Source organism: Capsicum annuum, chromosome 5, assembly GCF_002878395.1.
Source record: "Capsicum annuum cultivar UCD-10X-F1 chromosome 5, UCD10Xv1.1, whole genome shotgun sequence".
In the NCBI taxonomy this organism is placed as follows: Eukaryota; Viridiplantae; Streptophyta; class Magnoliopsida; order Solanales; family Solanaceae; genus Capsicum; species Capsicum annuum.
The window spans coordinates 92,916,695-92,928,918 of NC_061115.1; positions in this window are offsets into that span (position 1 = coordinate 92,916,695).

The following is a 12,224-nucleotide window of genomic DNA, read 5'->3' on the forward strand; positions in this document are numbered from 1 at the left end:
AGTTAGTCAGTTTGGTCTCTACTTCTAAACATAAAGTGGAAATAGAGTAATGATCAAGCAGATATTGCTAGTGAGCTTTAGATTTGCTGTATTTCCCATTGTTATTGTTCGGTTGCCATAAGAGTGGATCAAAACTCATCATATGGCTTGTTGTTACCTATGAATTAACCACCACTAAAGAGTATAAGGAAAAGTTAACAACGATTAATACTCTAACGAGTCGGCATTTCAGGAATTTCTAGCATTGTTGTTTCAAAAATCTTTGTGTTTTACAGCTAACTTAGTCGAAGTTAGGGATCTTAAGGTTAGTGATTTATTCTAATTGATGATTTTCACCTAACTTTTTTCTATTTTAATTTTGGACTTTTCTCTCTACACAAGATAGGTATAGGGAATGATTTCTACCTAATTTCTTTTATTTTTGTAATTTTATAAAGATATTTTATGTTATCGGTGTAATCTGAAGGATTAGTAATAGTTTTAATGATGTCAGCTAAGATGTGAAGACTCAAATCTTCAATCATGGGAACTTCTTCTTGTTTTTTTTTGAAAGTAAATACCGTCATGATGATAACTTTGAAAAAATAATTCATTTTCATTGTGAATAGAAGGAGAGAGGATGTGGAATAAATTAATAGATAACAAAATGGGGCTCTAGTTGTATGTTATTGTTGCTTGGAGGATACATTGGCGCACTAGTTGTAGCTTGAGAGGGATATGAGGGACTACTAGATCATGAGAAAAAGGGTATAACCATAACTAATAACTCTTTTGATTTGTCTAACTAATCAAGCTAGATAGTTGCATTAATAAGAACATAAATCAAGGTTAGTAGATTTTTCCATGATAGTTTTATGTACTTGTCACTTTATTTGTAATACAATAATTAGAAAGTGAAAACAAAGACTACTTTTAACTAGGATTGACCAAAGTGCTTATGAAAATAGTACTATCTTTTTCTTTTCTTTTTTCTCCTTTAGAAGGACAACATAATATATTATATGTATTATGTTTTAATGAGTGATCAATTGTGTTATAACTATGAATATTTATATAGATTATAACTTTCTGTGTGTATGTGTAACTCTAAGCATCAAGGTAGCTACAATTTAAGGTTGAGAAAGACAAATATGGTGTAAGGGGGATAAACTTAAGCATATAGTATAAGTTCCTAAAGAAAAAGTAATTGAAATGGAAAAAGAAATTGGCAAAGATGTGGAATGGAGTTAGTTAGTGCTATGATTGTAGCAATATTCATGGAAGTAAATGGAAATTAACAACTTGTTTTCATTCCCCTTCACATGATATTAGCTGATACACAAAGAAAAACCACACTATCTGCCACCCTCCCTTTACACAACCCTATCTACACAAGTTACCTCTCACTCTCACCCTCTTATAATTAGATATATACATAGGGAGTGTAAGGAATGTGCTATCTCACATAAATGATGATTCTATTTTTATTTCTCTAATATAAAACTTGGGATCACAGCTTATTATTTGAATTATCTTTTATCGATCCTTTAAGAAATGATTGTTCTCTTTAAGATGACTTGAATAATATTCTTACCTTTTGAGCTAGAAAAATTCATTTCCTTAATATGACATGAGGGGGTATGAATAGTATCGCACCAGACCTTTAAATGAAGATCGAGTGATCTCTTTAGTTTAACATGAACAAACCTTACCTCTTGAACAAGTCTTTTAAGTTTAATTAAGCTCAAACTCATCATATTTTTTGTTTCATAACAACATAATTATAACGGATATTATAATTGATTTACTAAACTTAAACTCTACTATTGTAGAGAGAAAAAGGCAAAAGCTTTGTCATTTTCTTGGCTAAGTCACCGTAATAAAAGTAAATTAAATAAAAACATGCATGATAACTTTGTCCATGTTATGCCATGCATTGTATTTGTTGTGTTTGCCTATGAATATCAATTAGTTATTTTTTAATTTTAGTGAGTAATTCGAAGTGAGAAAATGTGAAAACAACTTTTCTTTTGTGTTTTTCAAATTCATGAAATAGTAAAAAGAGTTTATTCCAGAATTTTTAGAAATTTATGCCAAACATGTTTTGCGGAGTTCAACTATGAGAAAAAGTAAATAAAATATCATGTCAAAGTTTTTCCTTAATATTAATGATGAATTTGGTAAGTTTCTTAACATATATATAAAATTTAAATTTAAACTACTGAATTAACTCTCTAGACTACTTTTAATATTCATCTTCAGCTATTCATTGGAAATTTGCCTTGTGCTGGTACTTCTCTTAGATATTACAAGATTTACTTATAAACCCTAAGCAGTGATCCTCTATTCTCAAATGGTGAAATTCATTTTCTACAAGTTTAAGAATCTGTTTAGCATGAAATTAACTATACTTTCCATATACGCATCTTGTATTTTTCAATTGTCAATGTTGCTTCCACTTTTTTCCAGCACTAAATCAGGTAGATAGGTGAGGGGTTTATTTTGTCCAATTGTATAGTTTGGATCATGTATCAGTAGTTATAAGACCATAGAAAATGTGGGGTTTCTATTTAGATTAACGACATCCCGTAATGCAGACACAAGTGACGCTTATGGTTGTTAACTATTACAAATTTATCAGTACATAACAGTAATAACAGTAGTCAGGAGGTGTATAAATCAAAATAATCAATACAAACAAAGCTTCTAGTAGATCAATTCAGGCAACTAACAAAATTCACCACCCAAGACCAAGAATATAAAAGCCAAAGAAAGAAACTATAAACATGATGAGCAAACAAAATAGGAATAAATAAGTGTGATTGAATATGGTAGAATCCAGTACCTAAGTTATAGTAATCTATTACAACCTAGTATGGGTAGATAACCTCTAAATTTTCTCGAAGAGACACCGATCAAATATAAGATGCTCAATGCAAAAAATTTCCTTTGCTTATATCATATGTATATTTTTATTGTTCATAATAATTAGAGCTCTCTAATAATTTTCTGTTCACAATATAACAATAATATAAAGTGATAGCCAGCTAATTCTGAGGATCATTGTGATTATCAACCTACTATAGATGTTATCTCTAATTCATGCTTGAGACTAGTGATGTTTGAATTAGTATAATTGTCAGAGTTTTTTCCCTGATTTTCCTATCAAATTTAAGTTTTACTTTTTCTTGTAAGGAAAATAAATTTAAACATAAATACTTTTACTTTTCCTAAAAGATAAATATAAAACTTTTCCATATTTAGATAACCTCTTCCTTGAAGGAAAGGTTTTGAATCTCTATAAATAAGAGTCACCTCTTCTCATACCTTAACAAAGTAGCATCTACAATGTAGTCATTAAAGTTTCTTTGTTTAGGGAAATATTTTTTCCAATAGGTGTAATATTTTTTGATATTAGGTTTTAAAATATGTAGGCTGATTGGCCAAAATGTATAGTAATTAAATGTTTTTTAGTATTGTTTCTTTGTCGTCTGATTTATTCTCTCAAGGTTTTCAAACATTAAGCTTCCGCATGATGCCCTCTAAATTTCAAACGCAATAAGTAGTATCATAGCATATGGTTCAAAGATTCAGTGGTTTGTTGAAACAAGATTGAAGACAAGTTCATGCTGGTTCAAATCGATTTGCAACCAATTTGAGGATAATGAGGATTTTTGTTGAACTATATGTGGAAAACAAGTTTTAACATTATTTTTAACATTCCTATTGCTGCATCTTTAAAAATAGAAATAAAATATTACTTTTAAACTAATTCTTAACTATGATATTTTAAATCATATTTTTAAGAATGACAAGCAGAAATTTTAAAGATTATATCAAGAACAAAGTTCTTGTATGTGATATGAAGAAGGCGGATCACGTAAAGAAAATCATGCCAAAATGTGGATATTTATTAGGGGTTTTGCCCCGGTTTTCTTACCAAAATTAAGTTTTACTTTTCTTGTTAGGAAAATAAAAGTAACCATAAATACTTTTACATTTCATAAAAGAAAAATGTAATTTTTTTTTATTTGGCTAACCTCTTTCTTGGAGGAAAGGTTTGGAAACTCAATAAATAGAAGACCTCTCTTCTCATACCTTAACACAGTATCATCCACAATGTATTCATTAAACAGCCTTGTTATGCATGTAAGTGATCCTTTTTTAATATTTTAATTTCTTCCAAAGTAAAGTTCTGGATATTCAACTAACCAGTTTTAAAAAAAAACAATTTTGGATATTTTCAATATCATGTTTGAGCTAATCAATTCATGTGTCTGTACCAAATATGTATGTTGTTGTTTAAGGGTCAAGGGTCATTGACACATTAAACTTGTATGAATGAAAATATGTCACAGTTTAATATAATTTCCCATGGCATAAGTTATTCTATTTTTTTAACCTTCTTGATACTTCTAGTCCATTTATAATATTCACTTGGTGCATTTTATGATTTTGTCTTTAACAATGCAGATGAAACCATAGTTTGAACTTTTATACAGTAAAATCTGAAGAAGTATTATGATCTCAACCTGTCAAAGTCCACAACTTGGGTATGTAAATGTACATAACGACCAGCTGTTGAAAATGGTCATTGATATGCAGTATTTGTTTTGTTTCTTTATCTGTACAAACAATAAATATTGAATATTGCATATTCTCTACAGGAAAATTTCTTGAACCAGTTTAAAGATTAGTTTCTTTTGATACTCATCAGCAACTTTATTCCACTGAATAGCCTTGTTCAAAACCATTCATTTCATTGCTAGTAAAAGTAAGTTCTAGATTCAAATGTTCCTTCTAATTCCATTTTCTCTCATTTCATGTGTTGTAGACTTCTCCTTGATGCAAACTTTTCTACATTAAGAGTCCCCCAAAAATATTTGTAGGTATGTTTTGCTTGTTATTTTGCAAATGTTTTGACCTTCAACCTCTATAATCATTCATAAGTTGTTAGATATGATAGAAAACAAAGATAGGTAATTTGAATAAACATAGGATGTTCACTATTTAAAGTAATATATATACAAATATGATTTTTCAAAGTTGCTAAATGTAAGTTTTTGTATCTTGAAAAGGTATCATTAAGTTTGCAATATCAAAAACCTAATAATTTTGGGTGTTTGTAGACCAATTTTGGAATTACTGGTGTTATATAATCAATCGAGATTTTACCTAACTGTTCTAAAATTAACATCATTGAAATGATGTTTTGTATTGAACTTTTAAGCTATGGGATGACTAATGAAATCAATAATTTGTTTTTGTTTGTTCAACGTATTGTACTTGTTTTTATATGTAGGAGCTATTATAAGTTTACAATCTCAAAAATCTCATAAGTTTGTGTTATTAATCTTCTCTTCACAGAATATTTTTAGAATTTCTTCTTTATTTTGGGTTGCTTGTTGCCAAAATGATTTAATTATTGACATCATATTTTACCTTAGCATGATCCATTATTTTGGTGAACCAAAAATGTGTAGAATGAATTTGTTTAATGGTGTTTCCAAAATATTTATTATTAAAGACATCATCATAGTGGTAGACTCTTACTCGCATAAAATTGGTAGCTTATAGGGAATGAAACTATAATCTTTTTAATATTTTAAATTTAAAGATTAGCATTAGATTAGTTTTGGTAAATCTATAAGGTGTATAGTATCTTATTTTAATAGGGCTTTCTATTACTTCTATTGAATTTTGGAGGTTTCTCCTTTAGCATATCCTACATGACATAACTATATGAATGCAAACTAATTTATTTAGAATATATGATAAGTCAATCTCTACCTCATCTTCAACTTTTGTTTGTAGAAATAAAAATATAATTATATTAAGTTTTTATTGTATTAGAGTGAAGTGTTCTTAGTACGGATTGCTTCTGTCTATTAAACTTGTTAAAAGTTTTGTTTGAGTTTTTTTCCTACCCATTTAATATTTTAACTATGCATGAATGATAATTTTTGTGATTTCATTGTGTTATGTAGGATTTTAATTGATAGTGAAGATAAAGGTTGGATGGATTGTTTAATATGGTCCAATGAGTTCAAGCATGGAGTGAACTATTTTCTCAAAAAGACATTTGAATGATCTTCTCAAGGAAATGAGTATTATGTCCTTATAGAAATTGGAAGAATCACTGTTAGCATTATAGATTAGTAGGGGAGAATCACTTGCTTTCTAAAGGATTTGTTGATGGTTACAACAAATAGACTTTTCTTGGAGAAAGCGCTTCCTCGAGAAGAACACATCATCCAATATATAAAGATGAAGGTTCTAATATGCATTATGATATTGATGGACGACATCATGATACATTCAGAAATATGGATACTGAATTAGGCCATGGGGAAGGAGTTGGAGAGAGATTACCTAATGATGTAATAAATTTTTTAAATTATTGGAGGAAGGATGTCAACAATTATTCTCGGGGTGTGAGAATTTTTGTAAGTTGAGTTTCACCATTCAGTTGTTCTTGTTCAAATAATTGCGTAAGTTGAGTAATGTAGCAGTTTTAGATCTTTTAGTCTTAATAAAAGAAGCATTTCCCTTTGTTTAGATGCCAAATTCTTTCAATAAGGACAAAAATGTGATAAGACTTTTCGGTCTTGATGATGAAAAATATATGCATACGCTAATGATTAAATGTTATTCTTGAAGGACAATAATTCTAGATGGAAGAGTATTGGTGGTGCCTCAATCAATGCATGCTCTAAAATTCCTGCAAAGGCTTAAAGATACTTTCCCTTAAAATCTAGACTTCAGAGAATTTTCATATGTCCTGAAAAAGTTGGTAAAATGAAATGTCATGCTAATGACAAACCAAATGATGTAAATTTAAGTCATCTCACTGATTTGCAAGAATGTATAGGTTTTGGTCATTTGTATCCAAACTTCTCTAGAGATCCTCGTAATATCAGGTTAGGTCTCTCAAGTTATGGTTTTAATTTATTTCGAACTATTAGTATTTCTCAAAGCACATGGCCTGTTATGCTGATGAACTATAATTTATCACTATGGATTGGCATGAAGCCAGAGTATCTTGTGTTTTTAATGATAATTCCAGGCCAATTTTGTATTTGGAAATGATATAAATATGTATTTGCAACAACTAATTGATCAGTAAAATGAACTATGGGAACCTGGGATTGATACTTATGATGCTAAAATCAAACAAACATTTCAAATGCGTGAAACCTTAATGTGGTCAGTTAGTGATTTTTTCGCATAGCAATACTTTACGGATAGAGAACTATATGAAAATTGGCCTGCCCTACTTGTAATTATAATACATGCCCTCAACATCTCAAACATAATCATAAGATGTGTAATTGGGTCATCGGAGATTTTTGCCTCATAATCACCCATTGAAAAAGATAAGTCATTTGATGTTAAGATGGAACATAAAATAGAATCAACTCCATTCTCGGGTATAGAAGTGCTTGAAGAGCTGTGTTAATTAAACAATGTTTTTAAAAGGGCAAACAAAGGTCTAGAGATAATAAGGGTCCTTAGAAGAAAAGATCAATTTTTTTGAATTACCATACTGGCCACATTACAAACTGAGGCACAATCTTGATCAAATGTGCATAGAAAAAAATAAATGAGATAGTATTCTTGGAACTCTATTGGATTTAGATGGAAAGTCAAAGGATTATGTAAATTCTCGATATGACTTCCAATAAATGGGAATACGGGAGGAGCTACAACTAGTAGATGATAGTAATGGAAATGAAAGTTTTGATCAATCTTCTTTCTTTATGAAATCGGAACATAAAAGATTATTTTGCAACATCTTGAAAATTTTCAAATTACCTAAAGGGTATGCTATAAATATATCAGATTGCGTGTATATAAAGAAGATGAAGATATCGGGGTATAACAATTCTGATGCTCATTTTATAATGCCTCACTTGCTATAGGTTGCTGTAAGAAAAGTACAACCTAAGAATGTTTCATTGACATTGATTAGGTTGGTCAATGTTTTTAGAGAAACATGTAGTAGGTAATGATCTGACCCGACCACGGGCTTTGTCGTAATGGGCATCCTATATCCAACCATGACAAGGGATCGTCCCCCGTTACCTAAACTAACTACCTATATCCAACCTTAGATGGGCTGAATTTTTAACATATAACAAGATAGCGTTATTGTTTTCATTAAGACTCTAGAATAGGGTCACAACTGTAACCGACCCAATCGAGTTCGGCCATACCGCAACAACCACCCAACCATACCAAAAAAACCATAAACCATAAACCAAAAGGTAATACCCAAAACATAATATGATTAATCTTAAAATGTAATAAGATAAAATAGTGAGAAATCATGTTCAATGATGCCAGACTGAATATCAATACCAATGCTAAGGATGACACTAATACTGATACCGCCAATACCAACCCCCCAGAAGTTCTACAAATCCTCTATCCAAAAAAGTAAACAAATCAGGTTGGGACATGCCCACAACCATGGCAAAAACTAATATCAAAAATAAAATAAAAGTGTCTAAATAAATTTGTAACATGAAATGATGTATTTCGAAAGCATAGAAGCTCACCACTTCACTCCAAATGCTGATAACGAATCCGCATGCTAAACAGAAAGAGTAGAATGATTGGTTCTTGCATAGCATAGGTATACAAATTCCAGTAGACTAGGTTAATGAATGACCGCTAGCATGAATATTAGGATAAGGATAAAATAGTACCAGTCATAAAATCAAGTAAAACCATCCATAATCTATACAACCATATATATATAAGTGTGAGGAAAGGAAAATGAGTTTAGCATGCACTTAAGACCTTTACCTAATTTGTGTAGCTTTGAGTCCTAACTACCCACGGGCCATATAAGTTCAGCTTCGCCTGTTGAAAGGGCCCCAGTGCATGTAGCTAAATGACTAGGGAATAGCCCATGGGATGACTAGTACATCCCTCCAATGCATAACGTGAAAATCATATGTGGTCTTTGAAGACCTCTCATATCGACAAATATGAGTTTCCAATTTAGGTTCCCTCGGGACAGCCACTTTCAACGGCTTAGCTCAACTCCCCTCAATTAATTCCCTATAAAAACCATGTCCAAAAAATCCATTTACCATTTATTAACCAAGTTCAATATTGGTGGTATCATCATACCACCCCATTACTTTCAAATAATATCCATAGCCAAGCCCTTTAGGTTAGGGGACCTCGGGTGCCCTTCCTTTTTCCATATAAAATCCACTTGGGAAACTTCCATATTTACCACAAGTATAACAATTTAGCCTTTATCCTTTTCAAACCATTTAAACAATGCATAAGTCCTTTATCAAGTTTAAAACATGCAAGAGTTCCATTAAGAGAATTCAATGCAATAAACATATCTTCATAAGAATTTTATCAAACATCTTGGGGGCATAATATAACCAAAAGAAAATTCCAAAGATCATTAAAGCATTACCATTCAGTTGAATTGTCCAAAACCACAAATAATGCATATAAAAAGATAATTAAAACCATAGGAAACCATAACCAAGGATTTAATATCAACCCCCCCCTACCCAAATAATAGTTTAAAACCATAATTATAAAATAGTAAATTAATGAAATCAATCAAATAAACCATGCCTATAGTTGAAACTACAATGATGGAAGCGAATAATGCTTATACCAAAGAATTGACGGAAAGAAATCACCAAAGCAAGGCCCAAACCAATTCATAAGATGAAACCCTAGCCTTCTTGCCCCAAAAGCTCTTGAGAGAATTATAAGATATTTTGGAATAGTTTCTAAGTTTTAATTAATAGCATAATAAGGTAAATAACCTCCTAAGAGTATTAGAAGTCGTGGGTCCTAGTAAGGACAAGTATGAAAATATCTAGAATACCCCCACTTAAATCTTTTACAAACCCATCATAGCGATATAATTGACCCATACGAGTTGTACCTTCAATATGATCTGTATCCACCACTTGTTTCCAAGACTCAATCCTTTGATAAAATACTTTCCAGTAAATAACTCATCCAACCAAATTATACCCATAACATACAATCCGTAACCGTAACCCGTATCCCTAGGACAATCTAATACAAGGAAGATCAAACACTGCCCACCATACGAGTCCTGATACGCCTTGTATCAATGCTTATGACTCATACCCATAAGTCGTAAACATTCTACTGACAAAAACTATCCCACCAACTAACATTGGTTAGCATACGACAGGATCATACCACTCGTACCCCAACATACGGCTCGTACACATAAGTCGTATTGTTTTCGGAGAATGGATTTCTAAGAAATTTTCCAAGGTTCAAAGCCCAGGATGTTTAAGTCTCCCCCACTAGGAAAATTCATCCCCTAATGATGGACAAGGTTGGCGTAACCACACACAGAGTCATTTGCATTATCTACATCCCTTTAACAAAGTTAGAAAACAAAGAGGCAAAGATTTTAATATTTTCTTTAACAAACTCAGAAAATAGTTATGTGTTCAAGACACATACCTTTCGTACGAATCCCAAGATTAGAAAACAAATGCACATAATTGAACTTTATGCCTTTTTATGCTTCCCAAGTAGATACTTCCACCTTATGGTTCCCCATTGAACCTTAACCAAAGCCATATCCTTGGTCCACAACCGATATACTTGCCTATCTAATATCTTAACTGGAACCTCCATATAAGACTGAGAATCTGATATACCCAATCCTTTTAGAGGAACAACCAAAGAAGGATCAGCAAGATACTTACTTAACATAGAAGCATGAATTACCAGATGAACAAAATTTAAGCAAGATGGCAACTCTAACTCTTAAACAACATTGCCAACTCTCCGTGAAATCACATACGGATCATTATACGGAGGACTATGTTTCCCCTTTTTGCCAAACCGCACTACAACCTTCATGGGAGACATCTTAAGGAACACCCTATCCCCTATCCCATACCTCAAACTCCAAGTCTCTACACCTTAAATCTACATAGGACTTTTGGCTATTTTGGGCAACTTTAAGCCTACCTCAAATCAGCTTAACCTTCTCCATCGCCTGATAAATCAAATCTAGACCAAACATGTCCACTTCTTAAAGTTAAAACCACCCAATAGGAGATCTACACCTCCAACCATAGAATACCTCAAAAGGAGCCTTACCATTACTAGAATTATAGCTATTGTTGTAAGCGAATTCCATAAAAAGTAGATACTCAACCCAATTGCCACCATAGTCAATCACATAGGCTTGAATCATATTTTATTATGTCTGAATAGTTCTCTCCGATTACCCATCCAACTGCGGATGAAAAATAGTACTCAGACTAACCTTAGTCCCCAACCTTTTTTGGAAACACCACTAGAGAAGAGACGTAAACTATATACCACAATTAGAGATAATCAAAATAGGTAACCCATGTAGCTTCACAATCTCCTAAAGGTACAACCACTAATAATTCTCTGCCAAAGAGGTAGTCCGCATTGGTAAGAAAAGGGCAGACTTGGTCATCTTAACCATGATGACCCAAATTGAATCATAAAAATTTGTGGTCGAGGAAGACCGGTATCACTTCCCACTTCCATACGGGAAAATCAACCTCTTGATATAACCCACCAGGTCTTATATGCATAAAATTAACCTATTAACACACCATACACTTAGCCAGGAAATTAGCCACATTCTTCTTAGTACCATTCCACCAATTGAACTCATTGAGATCATGATACATCTTTGTCGAGCTAGGATTACAACATAGCGCGACTCATGCGCCTCCGCTAAAACCATTCACTATAGCCCATCGATAATAGAAAGACACAACCTTCCTTGGTAGCATAAAGTACCATCACCTGATCTGAAACACCACTGTATTCTGCCCACCAATATCACTCTTAATTTTCATAAGGATAGGATCCAACATTTGTTTCTCCTTAATCTCTGCAAAAAGAGATGATCTAATCATGTCTTGCTTACACCACCTTCCTTAGAGTCCATAAGAAGAACCTTAAGATTAGGCAAGCAGTGAATATCCTTCTCTAATTCCCGCTTTACTTCCACCACATTAGTCAAACTTGCATCGATAACCTGCTAAGAGAAATAGTAACCACATTAGCTTTTCTTGCGTGTAGTAAAAACTCATATCATATTCCTTGAGAAGTACAAGCCATCTTCTCTACCTGAGATTAAGCTTTTTGTGAGTGAACACGTACTAAAAACTATTGTGATCAAAAAAGATATCAATGTGAACACGATACAAATAGTATCACCA